General features: G+C 32.5%; 1 protein-coding gene across 2 annotated transcripts in view; it reads right to left on the bottom strand.

The window, feature by feature from the left end:
* Positions 1 to 13,979, bottom strand: part of LOC136988570 (regulator of G-protein signaling rgs-2-like) — a 67,107-nt gene extending 53,128 nt beyond the window's left edge. For both annotated transcript variants that reach the window (XM_067286475.1, XM_067286474.1), the window contains exon 1: positions 13,858 to 13,979. The gene's annotated coding sequence lies outside the window, so the exon portion shown is untranslated. The remainder of the gene's footprint in view (positions 1 to 13,857) is intronic.
* Between the last annotated feature and the right edge of the window lie 10,217 nt (positions 13,980 to 24,196).

Below are 24,196 nucleotides of genomic sequence, written 5' to 3'. Positions count from 1 at the left end.
CATATGTATGTAAATAAATAGTTGAAGGAAGAAATAATATAAATCGATTATATATTTTCTTTGTGTGTCTGTATAAATGCTTAAGTAAGCAATAATACAGAAATGGTATAATATATCCTTTACGTATTTACATAAAAGATTAAATAAGCACAAATATATAATCAATTAAATGTATATTTTTTCTTTGTGTAGCTATTCAAATGGTTAAGCAATGAAGAATTATTTGATAATTTAGGTCAAAATAAAGATCATTCTTTTCATAATAGTTCTTGCAACATAGAACTTATAAAAGTATTTAAAATATTTGATTATTGTATTTATTATTTGATAAAGAAAATAATAATAATAATTTACTTTTCTCCGAAGGCATCAACTTAAAACGACTTTTAAAATATTCAATAAAGTAACTATCGAAGATTAAACTTGCAATTAATTATATAAATTATGTTTTATTCTGTTCAGAAATTCGTGCAAATTAATTAATTCTGTGCTCTATATTTATATATTATATTATTATGCTTGTATAATCAGTGAAATTTAGAATAAATAGAATGGATTATAAAGTTTAGTAAGTGTTAACATAAATTTCTTCGAGTAAAATACAGAGTATATAATGTAATATAATTTAACATATCAATTTAGTTAAATAGGTAATAGGATTTCACAATTGACCCTCCATTCACAGGACGTTAATGGAATACTTGTCTATAGTATGGTATCGATTTGGTATTAGGATCGAAATTTGGAGTAGAATTTATACAATTTCGATTAAATGAATTGGTACAATTAAATAACTTTTTTTTAAACTAACTTTACATTAATTTAAATTAACTTAGTTTATTATTTAGTTCTACTGAAGTGCCTCATTAGTATATACTCTCTCAGAAGGGGAGCCAAAAGAAGGCTCGTTTTCTATCTATAAATTCTAGAAAGTATGGCACGGAGGGCTCTCAAAATTCATTTTTTTTATTAAAAAGAATATGAAAGTGATATAAATTAAAATTTCTATTGATAATTGGGTAATGCGTGCACTTTTAAGACTTTCGGAGAGGCCTGGGTTCTCTTATTCGTGGCTCCTTCTCATCTCTTTGAGGACCTGTACAATATTAGTGCCTCAAAGAGATAATACTGTATGAGGCCTCTTTGAGGAGCAATATAAACGTGATTTTTGGATACAGGAGACCTGGAAACGTAGGGAAAACTTGTTTCTGTATGTATTGTGTGTGGTAGCACGATTTTTTTTGCCCTCTTTGAAGCTTAATAACTCCTGTGACTTTCGTCGAAAATTTCTGAAATTTTTCAGTGAGGTTTGTGTATTATGTGGTTCGATGACGTTAAAATTTGGAGGTTAAAGGGCGTGGGAGTGAGGAGATAGAGAGGGGTCATATGTGATATCTCGAGTGGTATCGGACTTCATGAAGATTTTACTCGTTATTATCATTTACAATTTTTTTATAAAAATTAAGTTTTATGTCACTTTGTAATAATTAATAATTTGAAAATATTTTTAAAAGAATCTCATAACAGATGGCGCCACACATAATTTTAACTGTTTTGCCGGAAATGTTACGCAACACGTTGCTGAATTTTTGCCACTTACGGATGGGCCTAATCTACAGTATAATCAAAATGCTAAAACAGAGGAGCAAAATGTTCGGCAAGTTAATAATATATTTAAAGTAGTTTATTACATTTATTTCTTTTATATATGCAATAACTTTTAATATTAAATAAGTAAGTATAGACATATTTTTCATTTATTAAAATTAAAATTTATATATTAGTTAGAATCTAACATCACTAACAAGGCTTTAATCAAGCCAGTTATACAAGGAAAATCAACAATTGCCCTCGAGTAAGTAAGTCAAGCATTAATATCCAATAATCCGTATGCCTTTTAAACTAAAGTTTGAGGACTCTATCGAAAATTCCGCATTAGAGCTGTCTATAAAGGGTCCGTTTATATGTAAAGAGTCGAAAATAAAATTTCGGTCAGTATTATTCATAAAAACTATGCATTATAGGACTTAATGTAAAGTTTAGGGTGTTTTTGGGAGGGAAACAATTTTGCTCGCCCTTTTCAAGCTTAATAACTCCCGTGCCTTTTGTCGGAAATTTCTGAAATCTTGCAGGTTGGTTTGTGTGTTAAGGGCATTGATGCTATTAAATTTTGGCGGTTAAAGGTCAAGGGAGTGGGGAGATAAAAGGATTCGAGTGTCATATCTCGAGTAGAGTCCGACTTAATGAAAATTTTACTCGTTATTAGAATTTACATTGCAACATTCTTTTAATATTTTTATAAAACTCATCACTATCCACTATTTTATAATAATTAATAATATAAAATGTTCTTTAATTAAAAACTCATAACAGATGGCGCCACACGCAATTTTAAATTATTTTGCCGGGAAAGTTACACAACTCATTGCTGGCTTTTAAAAAGGCTATTATATATAGTCGGCTATCATATATAGTTAATTTTCAGATATAGTATAATAGTAATTCTATTCCTACTCATAATACATGAATGATTTTATGTATTGTATACATTTTTTAAAGAAATATATGTTATACATTAAGTCTGAATTACGCATGTTTTATTTTGTATTCATTTTATTTGATAGAAAATCACTAGTTTTAACGATTTTTCCGGGATTTAAATGGATTAAAGTAGAAAAAATGTTTTCTGAAATGCATAAAAACTAAGTCAATTTGTTTATAAAATAATACGATTATCTTCATCAAATATATATTTTTTATAGCTATAAGCAATCGCCTACAAAGAGAAAAAGACATAAATACATGTCAACAAATAAGAGATTTTTATAAGTAATTATTATTTTTAGTTTTATTAATCTGTAAAATGTTTACGCGAATTAAAAGTAATCTCTTCTTTTACACCTCTAACCTTTTCAATTATATTTTATTCAATTCGTTATAATAGAGTTTTGTTGTTGTTAAAGGAAAAGTATGATGTGATTTACTGTACATGTACTGTACATCATTGAGTTGTAACATACGAGACTCTTCCTAAGTCTGAAAACTTGAGCCTAGTTGTACGTTGTATAACTTATATGACACTCGAATACTTTTATCTCTCCACTCCCTTGATCTTTAACCACCAAAATTTAACAGCATCAATACCCTTTATACACAAGCTACCATGCCAAATTTCGTTTTCTAATCATCACTCCATCCTGAGATATTAAACGAAATAAACGTTAACACATACAAACACGTCCACGGAATTTTTCCCCTTTTCGGGGGGTTCCAGAGGTCTCGAAACGTGAAGATTTGCAAAAAACTCGGAAGGTCAAATTTGACACGATTCCAATTATATACGTAACAAGCCGGGAAAGTAAAATAAGTGTGTGATTTATTTTTCTTTTCTGACAGTTGGAAACTTGGATACAATTAAGAGTAATTCAGTGAATGAAAGTAAATGACATTTTCTAAATTTAAACCATTCTGAAGACATATATATATATATATATATTATATAAGAAACAAACAGATAAACTGAATAATGCCAAAGAAAGTATTTCAGAAACTACAACTTAATGACATAGTTGTATATAATTTTAGTCTCGGTTTATATACGCTTGATTATATAAGATGCCTTTCAACGAATGTCCTAAATTAAATCATTCACTTACTTTCAATTCTGATGTAAATTTTCATTATTTATTTTATAAACAAACATTCTTACATAATTAATTTCATTAGATCTACTTCAGTAAGAGTAAATTAAGACTTTAAAAGTCTATACATAATTATAAATTTGATTTGAAATTATAGTAACTTTATTTTATTTTTTATTCAATAACTTCTGAATTAATATTTTGTTTTTATAATTTTTAACTGTAATTGAATTTTACAGTAAACAGGAAAGTGTTAACAGTGGCAGATTAACCAATAGGCCTCATAGGCATCTCGAAGGGCCTCAAAAATTATACTGCAAAAAGATAATATGCCTCTAAAAATTTAGAAAACGTTTAAAAAGTGTATATTTTATTGATTTTTTAATATAAAAAAAAACACTTTTACCTAATAAAATTGCGCCTAGGGCCTCATAATTCGCTATTTACCGTTAAATTAGTTTATTGTGAGATGAACTAGTACAAACATTACTACAATTCAGTGTTTATTAGAACTTATGAGCCACATTTACATAGATTTTCTCACCAATTTATCTGCCAAATTCGCGTAAATGTTCTTCCGTACATAGAGTGAGAGAACGTTTATAAAGCCACGTAGATAATACACATAAACATTTCACGTAAAAATATTCATATTCAAAATTTATTTTATTATTAGTTTATTACTGTTCACGGCTAAAAAAATTAAAGAAATATAATATTTTATTGAATTCAGAAGAGAGATTTTAGTATTCATGGATGCAAAAGAACATAATTATACGTATATTAACGCTATAGAACATTGAGAAGTCTTCAATTCAAAAGCTATTTTATACTGTGAAGTTAATATTATAATACAAAATATCTAAAAATATATTAGCATTTCCTTACGCATTAGCGAGACTTGAGGTTAGATGGGTTCGAGTTCTATGGCTTTCTGGATCCCCATGCATGCAGAAACCCGAAAAGCCACAAAAAATACATAAATAAAATCACATTTTAACTCCTTTATCACATGATTTTGTTTTTAAAATTGAATTTCGAGGATCCTCTGAATATGCGCCATTCAAAGGATTAGTTCTGGTTTTAAATATGGGTGATCTGTCACGGGGAATGCCTCCGAACAGGAGTTTTTGTATAGGAAACTGACCATTTAGACACGCCAAGGTGAAGAAAATCCAGGAAATTTCCATATTCAGAGGCCTCTTATTAAGGCCTTCGTATTAATATAGAATTAATATTATTCTAAATATCTTTATATGCTTTTTTTTCAAAAAGTATTGAGAAAAATTGATTTTTCTATTTATATAAGTGAATAAACTTATGCCAACAATTCGTTCAATATTGTTTAGTCTATCAGATTACATAAAATGTTTGCTACAGTTGAAATAAAATTAAAATTGAAATTAATATAATATAATTTATTATTGTATTAAAAAAAGAAACCAAAATAATAATTCAAATAATTACAATTTTGTAAACTGATATAAAAAAATTCTATTACAAATTCAAGGCCTAACTGATGTTAGAAGTGACTAATCCTTTCTGAGAACACAGAATATTAAAAAAAAAAATGTCTAGGCCGATTATAGATTCGTCCAGGAACACAATAGAGCTGCCGGGTGGAAATAGACAAGCGGAACAGACAGCCCATAAAAAGTTCCCGAAATTTAAGCTGAACCGAAGTTCCCCAGAAAGGCTTTTCCATCACTGGCCATCAATATATAACAAATATTTTAGAGACTTCACAAGAGTTATTAATGGGGCCTCAAAATATTCGCAACAAAAAATATTTTTATCAAATTTTCTTATAAATTTGAAAGTGCAGAGAACAACTAAGCGCGGGACCTTCGTCTGAAGCCCGAAAAACAGACGTCAGAGCCATCCCTGCAAGACCCAGGTCGAACAGGCCTCTTCTGTTGTCCTCATGCAACGGAATCATGTAATAGACACTTCCATATTTTAAAAACTGTTTGCTAAAAAATCCAGAAACGAGTTGCGTGACTTTCCCGGCAAGAAGTTAAAATCGTGTGTGATGCCGTCTGTTATGATATTTTATTTTAAAAAACATTTTATATAATTAATTTTATTAACATTTACACACATTGTTTCCAACCATTGTCAGGCACTTCTTACTGAGTAATAATGGAACCGTTTATTTAAAAAAAAAAAAAAAAAAAACAGTAGAAAATTTAAATTTGAATCCATCAAATTATATGAAGCAAATACTCAATTATTTTGAGGTCCTCTCGCTCACGAATTGTTCAATCCGCTAGTGTTTTAACCAGGATTCAGAGATATTCCAGAAGTGTCACAAGGTTTCCTGATGCACAATTATTAATTGTTAAGCGTGTTCGTGCACACTAAAGTAAGACACTTTAGGGTGCTGCTTCGACGAAAAGTTAAAAATTATTATTTTATATTAATATCTATAATCCGTAGAAAGTCTTATAGAGATTCTGCATTTAAAATCGGTTTACGTGACGATTTATATAAATTCTTAAATGCAGAAGGTGTTATATTCTAAGCTATTATCGGAGTGATAATGTACTTCTTTACATCTGTACAGTACGAGTTCGATTTATGGGTCATTTGCAAGTATAATTTCTGATTTACGCTCTCTCTCTCTCTCTCTCTCTCTCTCTCTTTGCACGAAATATGCGTTGTCTGTCCGTAACGCCTTATAATTCACGAATTATTCTTGAAATAAATAAAAAAGTACTAGCCTACAACGATAATAAAATCGAGAGATTGCAGTGGTCATTCAAAAGTCCAAGTTTAGAGGCTAATTTTAGATGAATAACAGTTTTTTTTTAAGTGATGATTTTGTTTTTCTTTAGTTAAGGAACTACATTTTAACAACTATAGCAACTGATTTGTAATTATAGCTGTTAAATTAATTAAGCAGATTCATATTACTTTATTCCTCGCAGCAAATGAGATAATTATAAAACTGATTACAGATTTACAGACCAAAGCTGTTTGTTGATTTAATTAGTAGTTGAACCATTAAAAGTAGACCTATACCTTTAATCTTTACTTAATGGAAAACCTTTACATAGCAGATAATTGCATTAATTCATAGATTTTATGTATATAAATTTTTAATCGATTTATGAAATTAATTTGAATATATTTGACGATGTGCTTAACTTTATAAAGATCAGTATAGGCCTATATACATATATAAGCCGATACAATGTCATAAAGTCATCATTTTTTTATACTATCAGGAACTTATTGTATATTAATTAACATTTAAACTTCTTGTGGTTCTTAACTATAAAAATCCAGCAACGAGTTGCATAACTTTCCCGGCAGAAAAGTTAAAATTGTGTGTAGCTCCATCTGTTAGGAGATTTTATTTATTTAAAAAAAAAAAAGACTTTTATAAGATTAATTTTGAAGATAGAGATGAGTTTTATTTAAAAATTGTAAACACTAATAATCATATAAAAGTCCGATCCCACCCGAGATGTGACACATGATCCCCTCTATCTCTCCATCCCCTTGACCTTTAACCCCCAAAATTTACTAGTACCAAGGCACCTAGTACACAAAATTACCTGCAAAATTTCAGAAATTTTCGACAAAAAGCACAGGAGTTATTAAGCTTCAAAATGAATGAAAAAATCATTTTTTTTCTTTTTTTTGACGTTACAAGATCCTCTAAGTCAAAAAATGTAAATATTTGGGGGGCATTTTTTGACTTTTCCTCTATTATATATAACAGCCGGAAAGTAATAAGTCAGATTCATAAATATTCTTGTATAATATCTATATGTTTAAACTTATAAAATATTATATATTAGAAAATTATATATATAATTAGAAATATTTTAAATTGTATGAATTAATTAATATATAGACATAGTAATTAAATTGCATATTCTTAATGTGCATAATTAATGTTTAGATTATTAAAACGAAGCATAAATTAACTCGTTAATATTATGATTTCGTCAGCATTGTTCAAATTTCTAATAGCTTTTGCTTCGGTTCTTTTAATTATCTCATATATATAAGTATATATAATTGATCTGGAATCCTAACAGGTTAAATTTATAATGGAATGAATATAAGCAAGGCCTTACAATGAATATCTGAAGGCATAGAAGAGCTTAAAGATGCCAAAGAATCGCAGCTAAAGTGTCAGAAAATTACCAGAGCTGTCCTGAAAGCAATTTTTTGGATTGTCTTTGAGGACACAACAAAAATGGACTTTTTAGTAAGCCCACTATGGATTTGGCCAAGCCTATATTGATTAGCGAGGAATGGAACCCGATATATTCGGGCCATCCTCGAAAAATTCTGGAATGTTTTGATCCTTGGTCCCCCTTAGTGGTGGGCTGATTCGAGTAATTGGCTTTGGTACTCAAAATTACAGGACTTTTCCAATGGAATCTAAGAAGAATACACTGGCAAAACTGTATTTAAGAAAAAAAATGACTCTTTTAAGTGGTTAGAGTCTTTCCTGTCATGTGTAAGATAGTTCCCATTATGATCCACCAAATTTGGACCGTTATTTTGATCACCGTCAAAAAATGACTAATCTATCACCTAGACTTTAAGACAGATCATTTCTTGGAAAAAATTGATGTTCGCCAAAATAGTGGTCCAAATTAGTGGGCCATAATGAGCCCATTACCTTATTTCATACTTATTTTGGCTTTTTTTTCTGTGCTTTTTTTCTAAACAGAAATAACAGTGCTATAAAGTGAAGTATAATATTTGTGCAATATACCTTTCTTCGAGGTCAAAATCAGTTAAGGTCAACTACTACAATGACCTTAAATTGGCGCTAATGACACCCTACTGTAATATTATTGGGTTGCAATTCTCAAATTGCAGACAGACCTACACATTCGCATGTCGTCCGTCCGTCAGTCTGTCCTTCGTTAATCTCGAGAACGACGTTAGATAGATAAAAATAGACACCAGATAGGGAAAGCTTAAGCCGGAGGTCCAATTAACTACCGGTCCAGACCGGAAGTCAGATGTTTTTTAAATTAAAACAAATAATACACAATAATAACAATAATACACATTCTATTTTTATAACCTAATTTCTTTTTTTTTTTTTTTTTAAAATACAAAATTAGAGTTTATTTAAATAAAAACAGTATCGTTTATTATTTACAAAATATAAATATTTATAATTACAATTCACTTTTTAGTAATGTAAATTGTATATAAATCAAATTTTTTGTACACTTTATTTTCTCTTGTTACTTCAGTAGTATCTGTTTACATTGAGCTGCACTTTAATGTATTAGATTCGATGTTTTCGACAAGTAATTGAAAAACAGATCGAAAAAAAAATTTGTATTACATAATATTAGCAAGAAAAATAATAAATTGAAATCATTACTTGAAATTTTTTTAATGTGTATAAGTATATGTTAGAGTAGAGGAAAATATACAGTGTAACTGTATTCAGTTATATCAGTTGTGGATTAAAAAAATACGAGAAGCAGAGATAGAAGAAAGGAAAGAGATGACAGAAATAAAAAAAGAAATAAAGTAACAAATCCCTTAAAAGTTATTGCAACGAAAGAAGAGAAGGAATAAAGTATAATAGAAAAAAAATCCAGCAATGAGTTGCGTAACTTTCTTAGCTTTTATCAGATTGTATTTTAAAAATAACATTTATATTATTAATCAACATAATAAATAAAATTGCATGTGGCGCCATCTGTTATGAAGTTTTGTTATAAAATATATATATATATATATATTTTTTTTTTAATTATTATAAAATAGCAAAAGACAATTTCGAGGGTACAGATGAGATTTAAATGTTTTTATTGCAAATTATACGAAAGCAATTGCGGAATAATTTCTAATATTATTATTATAATTCACGTATAAATTGCTCTTATTTATGTGTACTTATACGTACACATAATAGTGTACATTGTGCTTCCAAATTCAGTTGTGGATATAGCACAAAGTGATACCGCAGAACAAGGCCCGGAGCTAACAGGAGCACGTACAGTACTTACCAAGAAATGATTGAAGTGAAGTATACACGAGAATAGGAATGTCATTAAGGGAAAAAAAGGTAAAAATAAGGTGTGAAGAACAAGAATAATTAGCATTAAAATGGAAATAAAAAGCAAAATTAAAATGGGGTTGAGTATAAAACCAATAAAAGAAACTTTCGAAAAACAAGTAATTGGAACGTGATCAAGAGGAAGAAAGAGAATTAAGGTGATGAGATAAAATAAAAAATATAATTGATAGAAAAGATGGATGTAAGAGAAAGATGACGATCTCATCAAGCATTTGATCCTTAAACTTTTTCTACCGGATAGCTAAGACGGATAATACGTCAGCATTCCTTTGTAAGGAATCCGAATTCGAGTTTGTGCCACATTCTCAAAAGTTTTCAATGCCAGATTTGCAAGATCTCTTTCGTTTCAAGGTTGTTCAATTGTTGATCAGGGACCCGAGTCTTAAAATACTTTCGATAATACCGGGGTTTCGGACTCCAATAGCCACGGAGGGCTTACATTGCATATTCGAACATCAAACCGCATTTAAGTACCAAAGCGACTAACATACAATAAATTTATACTTGATATGACTTCCACCAGGAAACCAAGTTAGGACTCAGTCCCCTAGTGAATCCTTGAGATCTTTAGGCATTGAGAAGAGCTTCTAGCATGCCACTTTGGTGCCTTTCGTGAGGACTTTGTAGACACCGAGAAGAGCTTTAAACATGCCACTTTGGTGCCTTTCGTGAGGACTTTGTAGACACCGAGAAGAGCTTTAAACATGCCTCTTTGGTGCCTTTCGTGAGGACTTTGTAGACACCGAGAAGAACTTTAAACATACCATTTTGGTACTACAGGGAGAGGAAAGTTAAAAAAGATATCTAAACTTCCGAAAGAGGCGAAGAAAAGGAAGATGATGATGATAGTAACTTCCTGTATTAAGGTATGATAACTCGTATAATAGATTTGATATGTACACTTTCATTACATGAATAACTTAATAATTAAAGCAGGAATGTCTCAGTTAACCCTTTCCGGGAAAGTCAGGCAACTCGTTGCTGGATTTTTTTATTTTTTATTTTTTTAAATTATTGAGTGAAAATGCAATTCAATATCAAAAATGTTTCGTGAAAATTAAAGTAATGAACAATGCCTAATTATTATTTCGAATAATTTAAGTGTAATTTTTCGAAAAGAATTATTGTATTTCTTTCTTTAAAAAAAAGGCTTAAAATATGCAAAATACAGTCAAACCTCGATATAGCGCTGTCCTAAACGGCGCTACATTCGTAAAATGTAAATGAATATGCATAAATATTAAATAGAGAAACTCTTCAGAGTCTGCGAATTTCGAAATGTACGATTTTGTGTTGTGAGCGACATTATTGTCACTAAATCAAGTGACCTTTAACCTCTCGAACTTATGTGAGGACTTCGTTATTACTGTGTATATAATTCTAAATGTTCGAGTACTTCAATTTAGCGCTACGCTCGATTTAATAGCAATTTCGGGAGCAAACAAAAGGCGCTAAGTCAAGAGTTTGAGAGGCCACATCAGGTCTCTGAAAGGCCGAGAGAACCACTTAACAGCGTTAAAATATTATGTTTATTATATGTTTTAAATGATAACAATGAAAAAGTAAAGATATTGTTATGTAATACACTAGAAATTTAATAAATTGAGTAATCATAACAAATATATTCAATGCCATGTAACAGGGGCTGATGCGCTCTACATTTAAAAATCAGAGAGGAAGAAAGTTATTTTAATTCTAAGCACGACTCAATAGAAAATAAATTAAATTTTCTGTTTATTATTTTCATTCTGATACACGAATTACATTTAATATAAAACAGAACCGTTGTATATTTTCTGTGGAAGAAAAAAAATGTTTCTCCTTGTATAATAATAAGATATAATTTGTTTTAATCATTTATATATGTTAATTTTGTTGCTTTAATTTTCGTATATATTAATAATAAATTCTGTAGAAAATACGTCATTTGTTATAGCATTATTCCAGAATTTAAATATTCAACAAAATTATAATAAAGACGACCAATCGTCGCAATTTTTAATCATCTTTTAATTTAAAAATTACGTGACTTTCGGTCCGAATCGGAAGTTTGTATACAGTTAGTCGGGGCCTTCATTCTATATCTGGTCAGGATTTTCATCTATCTAACACCGTTCTCGAGTTTAACGAAGGACAGACCGACAGACGAACGGACGACAATTTGAATGTATAAATCTGCCCAAAAGTATAGTTTAACAGCAAATTTTCTTCCGTAGACAATTGACATTTGGAAAGCACTTGTGTTAGTGGTAATAGTTTGTTGCAGTAGTGTCTTGGTATATTGTTGTATATAATGTATTATATTGTGTTAAAATATCTTGTTGTTATTGTTATTGGCTGCATTCAACAGTTTCGGAAACGGCTGAAAATTTTCTGCTGAATGCCTTCGCAAAAGCACCACTACTTCGGAACATGTGTGACATCGCATTTAATTGCGACTCGCATGCAAAAACATGTCGACATCATATTTAATTGTGGACTTTATTTACGCTGTCTTCGGGTATATGTAACTGATCAAAGATAGTTGCACTACACAACAAATAAAGTAAATATTTACGAATACGAAAGCGTGCATTATAGTATTAATCTACCTACACGCAGCTATCAGCAGCTAAAAACATATAATTTAAGAATTAATTTTAATTTATGTCATCGAACGTTTTCCGGTTTATGAAAACACTAGCAACTCGCATCTATTTATCTACGAGCCAGCTAGAACTTAGTTATTGAGAATGCTTGTACGATTGGCTTGTTCTTTCGTTATGTTGAAAGTACTTGTTGCGTGATTATGTTGCACTCTCGTTACATTGAATTTCATACAATCAAAAAAGATTTACGAGCTTTACGAAACACAATAAACAATATTTTGGACGTAACTTGAAAATTTTATTCTCAAGTCGAGTACAATTACAGAAAAAAGTCATTTACAAAGTCCATTTTGCTGGGACAATGCCAAGTACTTTTCATTGCTGGCAATTTAAATTATATCGATTTACGTCGATTTAAATGTAAAAAAGTAACTATGCTATATTATTTTTATATATGAATTATCTTTAAACAGTTAAAAATCTTAAAAAAAACTAGTAAAGATTTGCAGATTTGTAATTTAATCTAATACATGTACTGTATTTATAATGAATTAATTTAGACAATCCAATAATCTATTCCAAACATATTACTACAGAATGTATCAATTCTAACGACTTTATAATAAAAATATGCATAAATAAATTAATTATTTACATAAAATAATTTATCCAAATCGTACTTACAACTAAAATACAAGAAAAAACAATATTTCAAAATTTATACGATTGAGCATTTCAAAACACGGGAGTTGAAAGTAATCAGGAAGATTACAAAATGTCGAGGAAGTCTGAATAGATTTAACTAAATTATAATTTCAGAAGAGATTCTACCTCCTCTATCCGGATATGTCGGGCCCGATCCTCATCACCCGGCCCCCTCATTGCGTGCCTGGCCTAACCCGTAATGGGCTTGCTGAAAAGGCCCTCTTAGTGCCCACAGGACGGGAAAGTCGATCGCTCTGAAGAACTCGGTTCGAATCCGTGTCTATTCGTATTCATGAAAATTTTCAATTTCCTTCCTAACCATCATCCATTGTGGGCCTGGTTAAACTCGGGTTAATGTTACCTATGGTGCCAAAATGGCGGCTCGTCTCTGATTCAAGGAAACAGAAAACAGTGGGGACGCATGTTCTAACCTAACATATTCTAATAATTTGGTTGGTAATAATTATGGTAATTTATTAGAATAGGTTAGGTTAGGTTAGAACGTGCGTTGGCCCCACTGTTTCCTTTCTTCTATTTGCTGGAATCAGAGACGAGCCGCCATTTTGGCACCATAGGTAACATTAACCTAAACTCGTAATGGGCATAGAAAAGATCTATTTTAATGCCAAAGTGCAGAAAGAGTTAAAAAGTAGTGTTCCCATTAGAGTTTCATTACACTTGAAACAGTTGAATTATACCAAGACCACATTAAAATTTACACCTTGTTTCTAGACAAAGAAGTATGCTGTTATTTACTGCATTTCGGCTTTGCTTTACTTCGCAATGCCGAAAAACATCGTCGCCCCTGAATTATTACTGTTGCAAGGTCATACTTGTAAAGTTCACTTACCTATTTCACTAAATTTACAAAGAAAAACGTCATTTCCGTTCATTTGTTTTTTACTCTTTTCGTCCTATGGGCACGAAGAGGGTCTTTCTTCAAGCTCGTAGTGGGTTCTGCCAGGCCCATAACGGAGCAGTCTTGTGGAGAGTGAAGTATCCAAATCAGACTATCCTTAAAAAATTCCTGGAGTTTTTCCATCCGTCCGGATACGTTTCCTAGAGCGGGAGTCCGACAGCGTATTCATATAATTTCAAGCTTATCAATACGAAGTTTCTGTCCATGAGAAATCCCTGGATTTAAACGTAATACACACGCACACATACGCACTACTGTTACCAGATGTTCCGGATATTTTCTGACCGCCATCTAGCAACAGGAGGACTTTACACTAAAAATTGTTCCTACAATAAAGTATCTTTTTGTTTTTCCACATTTTAAATGTATATCTGTCACTGGAAGAGTAAAAATACATATCTGTTGCATGTCCAACAATTGAAACGTCCGAATATCTTTCCGGAAGATCTCATTTTGTCTCCAATACCTGGCGCTCACCAGTGGCCGAGTGTATAAAACTACTGAACGATGTCATGAGTTCGCTCCTCGCTAAAGCGGCCTCGCCGCTATGTTTTCCGGGATTTCTTCACGTTAGTAACACATAAATAGGTCAAATAAATAGAAATTTCTGCCCCATATTATTAAAAATTCGTGCATCCGAGCTTTAAAAGGAACCCGAAGAAAACCTGTTTTTATTTCAAAATTCTTTTCCACTCTATTAACTCTTTCCACTTCATGGGCATTAAGGAGGCCTTTTTAGCACGCTGGTTATGGACAACAGTGGGGCGGTCGGGTGCTAAGGGAAGGGAGCTCGGCATATACGAATGGACCATCCTCCGAAAAATTCCTGAGTTATTTCGATCCATTTGGTATGAATCCGAGTCCTCAGGAGCAGTAGGCTTCCTCCTTAACCGCTCGGCTATCAAGCCAGATCCGATTTTATAGTTATTTCATATTTTGAATTTTCTGGAAAAGCCGTTTATTTGAACGCTTTATAGATAAGAAGACAAGGAACGATAGTTCATTGCGGGCATCACCCGGCCGCCCTATTGTGGTCCTAGTCAAACCCATAATGGGTCTGCTATAAGAGGTCCTCTTAGTGTTTACAGGGCGGAAAGAGTTTTAAAAAGTTCATAGCGGGTTTTTTTTTATTCGAACAGTTTTTGTACTAAGTTTTTAAATGTTCAATGTTCAAAATTGAAATAGCTCAGAACACTCCCTTCGATTTCTTTCGTTTTCATATACAGTAAGACTCCGCTTAACGCGAGGGATGAAAACGAACAAAGCGCTAAACGAAACAGCGTTATAAACGAGGTCATTTTAACATGTTTGGGCCCAAGGGCAGAATGTATTGTTTTATGTCGTATGTATAAGTACATAGTGACAACGTACTCCACCCTGTTTCAAACTTCCCCTTCCCACTCACTGGTCAGATTGTTGTAGTGAATTTGGCGTGTATGAATGTAAAGCTTAAACATGATTTATTTCCCTTAGTTCATTACAGAAACCAATCGATCCTTTTCGGCTTCTCATCAATGATTTCATTTCCACAATTTCTCACTTTGACACCCAAGCAGCGGCCTGCCTTGCAGCGGCCTGCCTTGCAGCAGCTCTGGAAAGGAAAACTGATAAAAATACTAAAATGCACATTTTATGGACACATATTTAGTAGCTGACTTACCTGGCTACTTTCTAGGCGACAGGTTTTGGATCTTCGATATTCTCGTAGCTTTCCTGAGCTTAAAATTTCTGCTTTCTTCGGACTCTTACAATTACTTAATTCTGATGATTCCGCAGACATTGACACAGCTGCATGGTATATCCTGATGTTTTTAATGATAGGTGCCTCATTAAACTTATGTGCAAGCACCTTTTGCACTGATTTCACTGAATCATCGGCCGAGCGGTCAAGATGACAGCCTACACTCTCTGAGCTCTGAGGGACTCGGGGTCGAATCCGAAAAACCTCAGAAATTTTACAGATGGTGGTCCGTCTGGATACGTCAGGCCTGTCCCTTACCACCCGCCGCCTTATCACGGACCTGGCCGAACCCATAATGGAACTTCTAGCAAAAGGTGGCCTTTTTAGTGCTAACAGGGCGAAAAGAGTTTAAAAAAGAATCATCAAAAACGTAAAAAGTCATTCCTTTAATGCCTCTCTAGAAATCTAGACCTTATTTGGGTGTCAGAGGTAAGCTGGAGACCATTGCATAGACCCTTGTAGTGTGATGTTGAAAAAATAAATGTTGAGTTATTTATTGGCTCTACGGAATCATTCAACATGTTGTTGTAAAATACAAAGTGATAGCCTTTGGTTTATAGATCGGTTCTTAGTGTGCAGCGCCGTACCCTATTAGTGTGCCACTCATTTCTCATAAGTGTACCACACATTTTTAAAAAAATAATAATTATTTCTCTACTTTTAAATACTATTTGTATATTTGGTAATATAAAAATACATATATTTAACATGGTATCTAAGTATATTTGATGTAGCATTGGCTTATTGGTGCGCCACCAAAAATTTGTGTTAATAGCGCATTGTACAAAATATTTTAAATGTTATTAATTTTATTAATTCGAAAGTAAAATATCTCTTAAACTAAACATTTTCATCATTAATTGTATTTATAGAAAATCGCTGAAAACCATAGAGAAAATTATTACGCCCAAACACCACCCAAATTATACATTCTACAATTTAGTCAAGTTATTAATCACTAGATGGCAGCACATTTTAAAAATCTTTATTATAATTAAATGTGTAAATTCACCCTTGGTTAAGATGTGTAAGATGCACTTATTCAGCAAGCCCATTGTGGGTTTGCTGAATATCCGGACAGACCACCCCCTCCCAAAAATTCATGGGGTTTTCGACCCGTCCGGATTCCATCTTGGGTCCTCTCAGAGTGGTAGGCTGCCACCTAAATATCAATGGTAATGTAAATGAATAAGTAAACAAGATATTAAATAATAATTAAAATATTTAACTTAATATAATTAAATTATTAAAATCCATAATCTTATATTTAAAACCAGTAAAAGTCATTATATAAATTGAAAAATTAATGAAAATGGCGATAATTGGAATAGAATTAATGAAATAAAAACCCTTCCAATTATGCAAATGAAGTACGAGTATTTAATTGTTGATAATTAACTTAAATTACTTTTTATCCATTTACCCTTATTAATTTTACTAAAAATAAATTATACTAATTTAAATACATATTATTTAAGTAGATTCTATTATTTTATAATTGTCCCTCTCTCCTCTATTTCATTTTTTGACTCTTCCGGTCTGAAAGCCCTAACAGGGCCTTTTTTTCTCTGTTCGTTATGAATTCGTCTAGGCCCACAATAGGGACGATAAAAACAGAGCTCGAAATATTTCAGACAGATCGCCTATTTTTGAGGCCTATGTTGGGAGAGCCTATAGTTTTTATTTGGGTATCAGAGGTGAGCGGAATACCATTGCTTGGACCTTTGTTGTGTGATGTAATAAACCCACGATGGACGTGAAAATAAGGCCCTCTTAGTGCCCACGGAGCGTAAAGAGTTAATTCATTTTAATGAAATTTCTTTCTAATAGATGGCAGCATAGGTAAAGTGATCCCAAAATCTGAGATTTGTAACAGAAATTCGAGAATATTTTTTGTTTTTTTTTTTTGACAAAATTTATTCAAATAAAATTTAAAATTAAATATTGAGCATTAAATTTTAATTATTAATTTTTATATATATAACTTTTTAGTAATTATATGTAAGTGTATAGAGCATCATTAACGCATGGACATACCCCAGTGATGGCTTAGAGGCCTCGTCTCACTGCTTTTTACTAATATTTTCGTCATATATCTGTACCTGTATAATGCCTCTAAAAAAATTGGGCCGGGGCCTCGAAAGTTCTTCATATAGTCCTTTAAATTGGCCTTTAAATTTTGAATAAGGGTTTTATTCATAAATTTTTATACCCTCTCAGAGGCGAAGAGGGCCCTATCATCAGGACAGTTAAGCATCCCCAGCCCACTTTCTTACAGACGTCAAAAAGATACAAAAATATTAATAATGAGCAATGAAATAAGGCCTCCAAAAAGGTAAAACCGTCCGTAATGCTCCAAAATTTTATTATTAATTGTTATTAATAATAATAATAATTAATTTTATTTTAACAATACGCAAGAACATTTAATGAATAGGGAGAAAACACCTCATTATATTGATTATACATTATATATATATATATATATATATATAATATATAATATAGATAGATAGATAGAGGCCCTATCAGAAGATTCCAACAGAATAATCCTGCTAAATCTTAAATTTATTGGGGCCTTAAACCATTTTGTCGAATTTTCAGCCTCGCCTGGCCTCTTTTGTCTATTGAGTGGCCTTGTATAATACACCTATATAATTACACCAAGAGATATTACTGTATATATATATATATATATATGCTGAAAGCAGTGAGATAGAGCGTAGATCATACACAAATATGAGGCCTCAATCTTCTAAAAACCTGCAAAATATATAACATGTAAGTGTAAATTTGAAATCGTTTGTGTCCAGGATACAAGACCCTGAAGGCCCTTGTATATATAAAAAATTTCTCTAAATATTTTAAATTATTCTTTTACGTTTGATATTTACAAAACAGATAAGTTTCTAAAACTAAAATAATTTATATCATGATAAATAATATTTTTAGTACTTAAATATAATTTAATATGTAGTCATTAAATATTAATGAGATACGCATTAATTTTCCATTAGTATGATATTAAAAGTTTTCTCAGTAATTTTATTGATAAAAAATTCCTAAAATATTTAAATTTTATTTTAAAACTTTAAAAGTTTACGAGGAAAATAATTTTATTAACGTCTTTTTTTTGTTAAAATTTTTAAATTTAGATTTATAACAAAAGTCGTCCCTCGCTTTACGACATCCCTCGCTTTACAACATTCCCGCTTTACGACCTTCATTATTTTCTATTAGTTTATAAATTACTGTCATTTTTATATAGAATTTTATATAATTTAAAGTTTAATTTCTAGGAACGGGGCCTAAATTTACGATATTGGGTTTATAAAAAGGCCTTTCTATTCAGTACGAGTAAAAAAAAAAAATTTCTTAACTTAGAAGCTTTTTGTGATATGGTCACCAAAACCCCTTAATATTTCCCGAAAGAATGGTCCGATTTTCTTTAAAATTTCTGGAAGAATTTCTCCTTAACACACACATTTCCCTGCAAAATTTCAGAAATTTTCAATAAAAGACACAGGAGTTATTAAGCTTCAAACTGGGTGGATAAAATCGTGCCCACCACACTAATATCCATACATACAGAAAAAACACCCGAAATTTCTTTTGCATTTCTCGACGTTTGGAGTTCCCCTGAGCCCAAAAATGTAAAGATTTTGAGGGCCATTCTTTGACTGATTTCCTGTCTTATATAACAGCCAGGAAAGTATAAAAAAAAAAACACCCGAAAATTTTTAAAGAAATTAGAGACGTTTTTAAGTGCAAAATCGTGTTTATAAATTAGTTTTTTACTTAAATAATTGATTATTTGAATAGAATTCATGTCATATCTATAAAGTAGTGCCTCGAGGCCTTTCGGACGTTTCACACTACTGGTTGGAAGGTAGCGCTAATTAAGAGGCTTCCAGTGGCGTGCCGTCATTGGAAGCGGTGGAAGCGCCGCATCCACCTTCCAATGACCTTCCTTCCCTTGTATTTTCTAAAATATAAATTTTCATATTTTAACGTACTTTGAATTAATTAAAATTAATATTTCATTATAACTGCATTATGTATCTTATTAAAAATTCTATATGTGAAAAAAACGATAAGTTTGCTATTGTATATTCGAATGTCAGTGGCGGAATGGAAGCGCTTCCGAGACAGCTTCCACGGCGAGAATAACTGAATGGTGTAAAGCAACCAGAGGGCATTGGCGCATGCGCTTTACAGAGCACCAACCTCAGCCGGTTTAGCTGGTGGAAGCTACACACGTGTAACGCTTCCAACGATTCTATCCCTTAGCCACTGACTAAGTGAATTGTTTAAGATTTAAAAAGTAAAGAGTATCCAATGTTATTTTTATGTACGTTTTTTTGCAAAGTTATATTTAATTACAGTATAATTAAAAGAAAATTATGATTATATTGACAGATTTTCAGACAAAACCTTTAGAATTTTTATCACTTTTAGATGTTTTTCATAATAATAAAATTATTAACAATTTTTCCAAGAGTGTTTTAATTCTATAAATAAGTCAATTTTATGGGAAATTTTTTAATTTATCTAAATTACGTAGTGAATCGCAATATTTATATTTGTGTCCGGACTATTATATATTGACAAGTAACTCTTAAACATAAAACGTATTATAATTAATGTCGATCCGAACAAAGACGTATTAAAAGAATTATATGATTTGATATCGTTAATATTTACGGTACCATCTACCGGTGGGTCTGTTGAGCGCAGTTTTTCGACCACGGAGCAAATTCATACATTGGCCAGGAACACTCGGTCGGAGGAAAAATTGTGGTCGCTAGCGTTGCTTTCGGCAGAAAAAGAGCTTTAGATACGTTGATGGAGTCGACGACCAGCGACTTTTATGATAAAGTAATTAACGACTTTGCGGAAAAGATCGCCAAATAGAGTTAGTTTATAAAAAAATTAAAAAAAACAAGTTTTTCTATCGTTGTTTGTATCGTATCAATTTGTATTATGTATGTATTATTTGTATTTTAGAACTAAAATACATAAATTGTTTATTTTTGTCATTTGCATTATTTGTTTAAAACTTTTATGGAAATGTCATGTACCGGACAGGTCTGACCCGTCACGAAAGACGCGAAAAAACGGTTAATTTAGAGAAAAATTTATTAGTTTAAAAAAACAGGTAAAAGTCGTTTGTAGTCGGACACCCATTGTTTATATCAAACTGCCAGGCAGAAACCATAAATCGCGGAAGGAAGTGGTCCTAGGATCGGTGGAAGATCGAATTCGTCTTCGATTTTGACTTTTCTCGCGCTCCAGGTAAGAGTCTCGTTACGTTTAGTAACCAGGGACCAACCACTCGGGAAGCGTGATTGAGATAGAACGACCAATCAAAATGGACGAAAGAAAGAACGGAGATTGATATAATCTCCGACAATCAAGGACACCTGGCACTCGGTTAACGTTCCGAATATCAAAACGCCGCGAGTTTGGTATTCGGAACGTTGCACGCGGCGCACCGCGTGTCAACGCGCAAAAAAAAAAGGAAAAGAAAGTTTCTCGTCTATTGTGCCAACCTGTAACCCGTGCCCCTTCGGACTTAGACCGTGTCCCCGACTCCAGCTGACGAAGTCTCCCCGTGCCTTACAGACTTGTCAACGCCATTGTCCCGGGGCCACCTTCGATCGACCATCGAAGAACCACATCGACGCTCAGGACGTCCGAACGGATGATTGTCCTAAAGCAAACTATTTTGTACATAGTATATGTTTATTTTATGTTAAAATAAACGGATTTTGTCAGATACTTGTCGTCTTTGTCTCTACAGCCACCACCCATGTACGAATGGACCCTAGACCGTTACTGACGCGCAATTAACTGATTGCCCCTGGAAGTCGGCTTCTTACAGAAACACAGCTTCCCTATCATCAAATGTCACGGCACGCCACTGGAGGCTTCTATACCGAGGTTTTAATGTATTTAGAACTATGATGGGCTAATTGATATTATAGAAAATCTAGGGCTGCATTAACGCGCGATTATACTCTATTATAGCTAGGGCCTCGTCTTCTTAAAAGTCTTATTCCACTACTCCTAACCAAAAGTTTTGTTGTGTCAGTTCTAGTATAAATGCCTGTAAAGAATTGGACTGGGAGATTCAACGTGTATAAAAGGGCCCCGGTCAATAGCAGTTTTCGAGTACTGAACTGAGTATTGATAAACATAATATTTGTGTGTGTCCGAAGCCTTTAAAAGCGACGTCCTAGACAAAAGCCAACTTACGAGGCCCTTTTACATAAATTTAAGACCCTGATAACGCCAATTACATAAGGCCTTTATATAATTGCTATTACAAGATTCGGTATACAGTATGTTTGCGCGTGTGAGGGGCCTGTAAACTCGTGAGGCCTTAGGCAAAAGTATAGGTTTCTTATGCCTAAAAATCAAAGCAGTTTGAAGAGATTGAATAATTTTATTTATTATTATTAGTATTATTCTCAAGAACAAATCTTTCGAAAATTAATTTTTTCGTATTAAAATACGAAAAAAAATGTCATTTAAAATTTCATTTGTCAAGTTGCATTAATTCTTATTATTTTCCACGACAAATGAATGAAATTTAATCCTAAACTTTTTTAAGAGCTTAAATTATAACTTTGGCATATAAAAAATTGATAAACTTGCATTAAAAATGAAAATAAATCACCAAGTAAATCGTTTAATTAATTTAAAGTTGTCGTGAATTTCGTTAAATATTTTCTTACACATAAATTCTTAAATTTCATATTATTCTTTTAAATATATTATTTTTGGATCTTACAACGCAGCGCACATAGCTTCGTTGTGCCCAGATGAATTTGAATTAGGGCCTCCACGTACGGTGGGCCTCCGGGAAATTGCTCTTTCTGCCCGAAATTTTACCTTTACAAACCTGATATAGGCCTAATTATACTCTTGAACATTTGAGCATTGAATATTTACAAAAATCTCTGAGCTTTTCTTATTTTAACCTCAGAAAATTATCTTTCTCACTGTAACGTCTCGAGTATAGTAAAAGAAAATCTCATTAATTGCAATTAAGATAATTAAACAAATTTAATAACCGAAAATGTTTAAGTAATTAAATAAGCATTGAGTAATTTATAATATTATAGTAATAAGATCATTTAATCTGATAGAATCATCCAGATAACACGTAACTTTTATTCTGTCAACGAAACTTCCTTCGAGCTAAACCTATGAACTCATCCTTCATTTATCTTCTTAAGATGAAAATGTAAAGGTTGAATGGAAGAGGAGGATTTCAAGCGTCTGAGGCCTCTCAGAAGTCAAACTAGGTTCAAGTTACTAATGTTTTTTGAGGCCCATATACAGTATATTAAAAATTCAAAATGGCGTTTAAAATTTCGATTTTAAATAATAATAATAATAATAATAATATTTAGCAAAAAAACTAAGACAAAACATGGCGTCAAGTGCAAGTTTTGCATTTGTGGCCATGTTTTGTCTAGCGATGAGACGATCCAAGGATGATGCGATCCAAAGATGAGGTGATCCAAGGATGATGCGATCCAAAGATGAAGCGATCCAAGGATGATGCGATCCAAAGATGTGGCGATCCAAAGATGAGGCGATCCAAGGATGATGCGATCCAAGGATGATGCGATCCAAGGATGATGCGATCCAAGGATGAAGCGATCCAAGGATGATGCGATCCAAGGATGATGCGATCCAAAGATGAGGCGATCCAAGGATGATGCGATCCAAGGATGATGCGATCCAAGGATGATGCGATCCAAAGATGATGGCGATCCAAAGATGAGGCGATCCAAGGATGATGCGATCCAAGGATGATGCGATCCAAGGATGATGCGATCCAAGGATGATGCGATCCAAGGATGAGGCGATCCAAAGATGAGGCGATCCAAGGATGATGCGATCCAAGGATGATGCGATCCAAGGATGATGCGATCCAAGGATGAGGCGATCCAAAGATGAGGCGATCCAAGGATGATGCGATCCAAGGATGATGCGATCCAAGGATGATGCGATCCAAGGATGATGCGATCCAAAGATGTGGCGATCCAAAGATGAGGCGATCCAAGGATGAGACATCCAAGAAAAAGCAATCGACGCCGATTGCTTTGTTCTTGTGTTTTGTTCGTTTTTCGCGCCTATTAGGCGCGCGCGATGCATTATTTTTTCCCCCTAAATTCCGTTAGGCGCTCTCAATCGCGTCAGTGTCTAGCATGGTCATTCTCACTTTGACCCACTGTATCTCGAAAACGAAGTCATGGACCACCATTTTTGTTGAAGTTTTGGATTCCTTATCACAATTAACAGAAAATGGCAAAGTTTAATCAAAATCAACCGATTTAATTTTGAGAAAAAACACAGTTCTGTAAGGCGCAGAAAAACGCTCCGTCTCAATAAAACAACCTTTGAGACCTTCCTGTAATAGGATCAAGCCCATATACTGTACAAGCCCATATATATATATATATCATCTTTTAAATGGGATAAAACACGTAAAGTATTGTAGCTTTTGAGCTG

Source organism: Centruroides vittatus, unplaced genomic scaffold, assembly GCF_030686945.1.
Source record: "Centruroides vittatus isolate TY-2023 unplaced genomic scaffold, ASM3068694v2 scaffold_3315, whole genome shotgun sequence".
In the NCBI taxonomy this organism is placed as follows: Eukaryota; Metazoa; Arthropoda; class Arachnida; order Scorpiones; family Buthidae; genus Centruroides; species Centruroides vittatus.
This window is presented reverse-complemented; position numbering and strand designations above follow the sequence as displayed.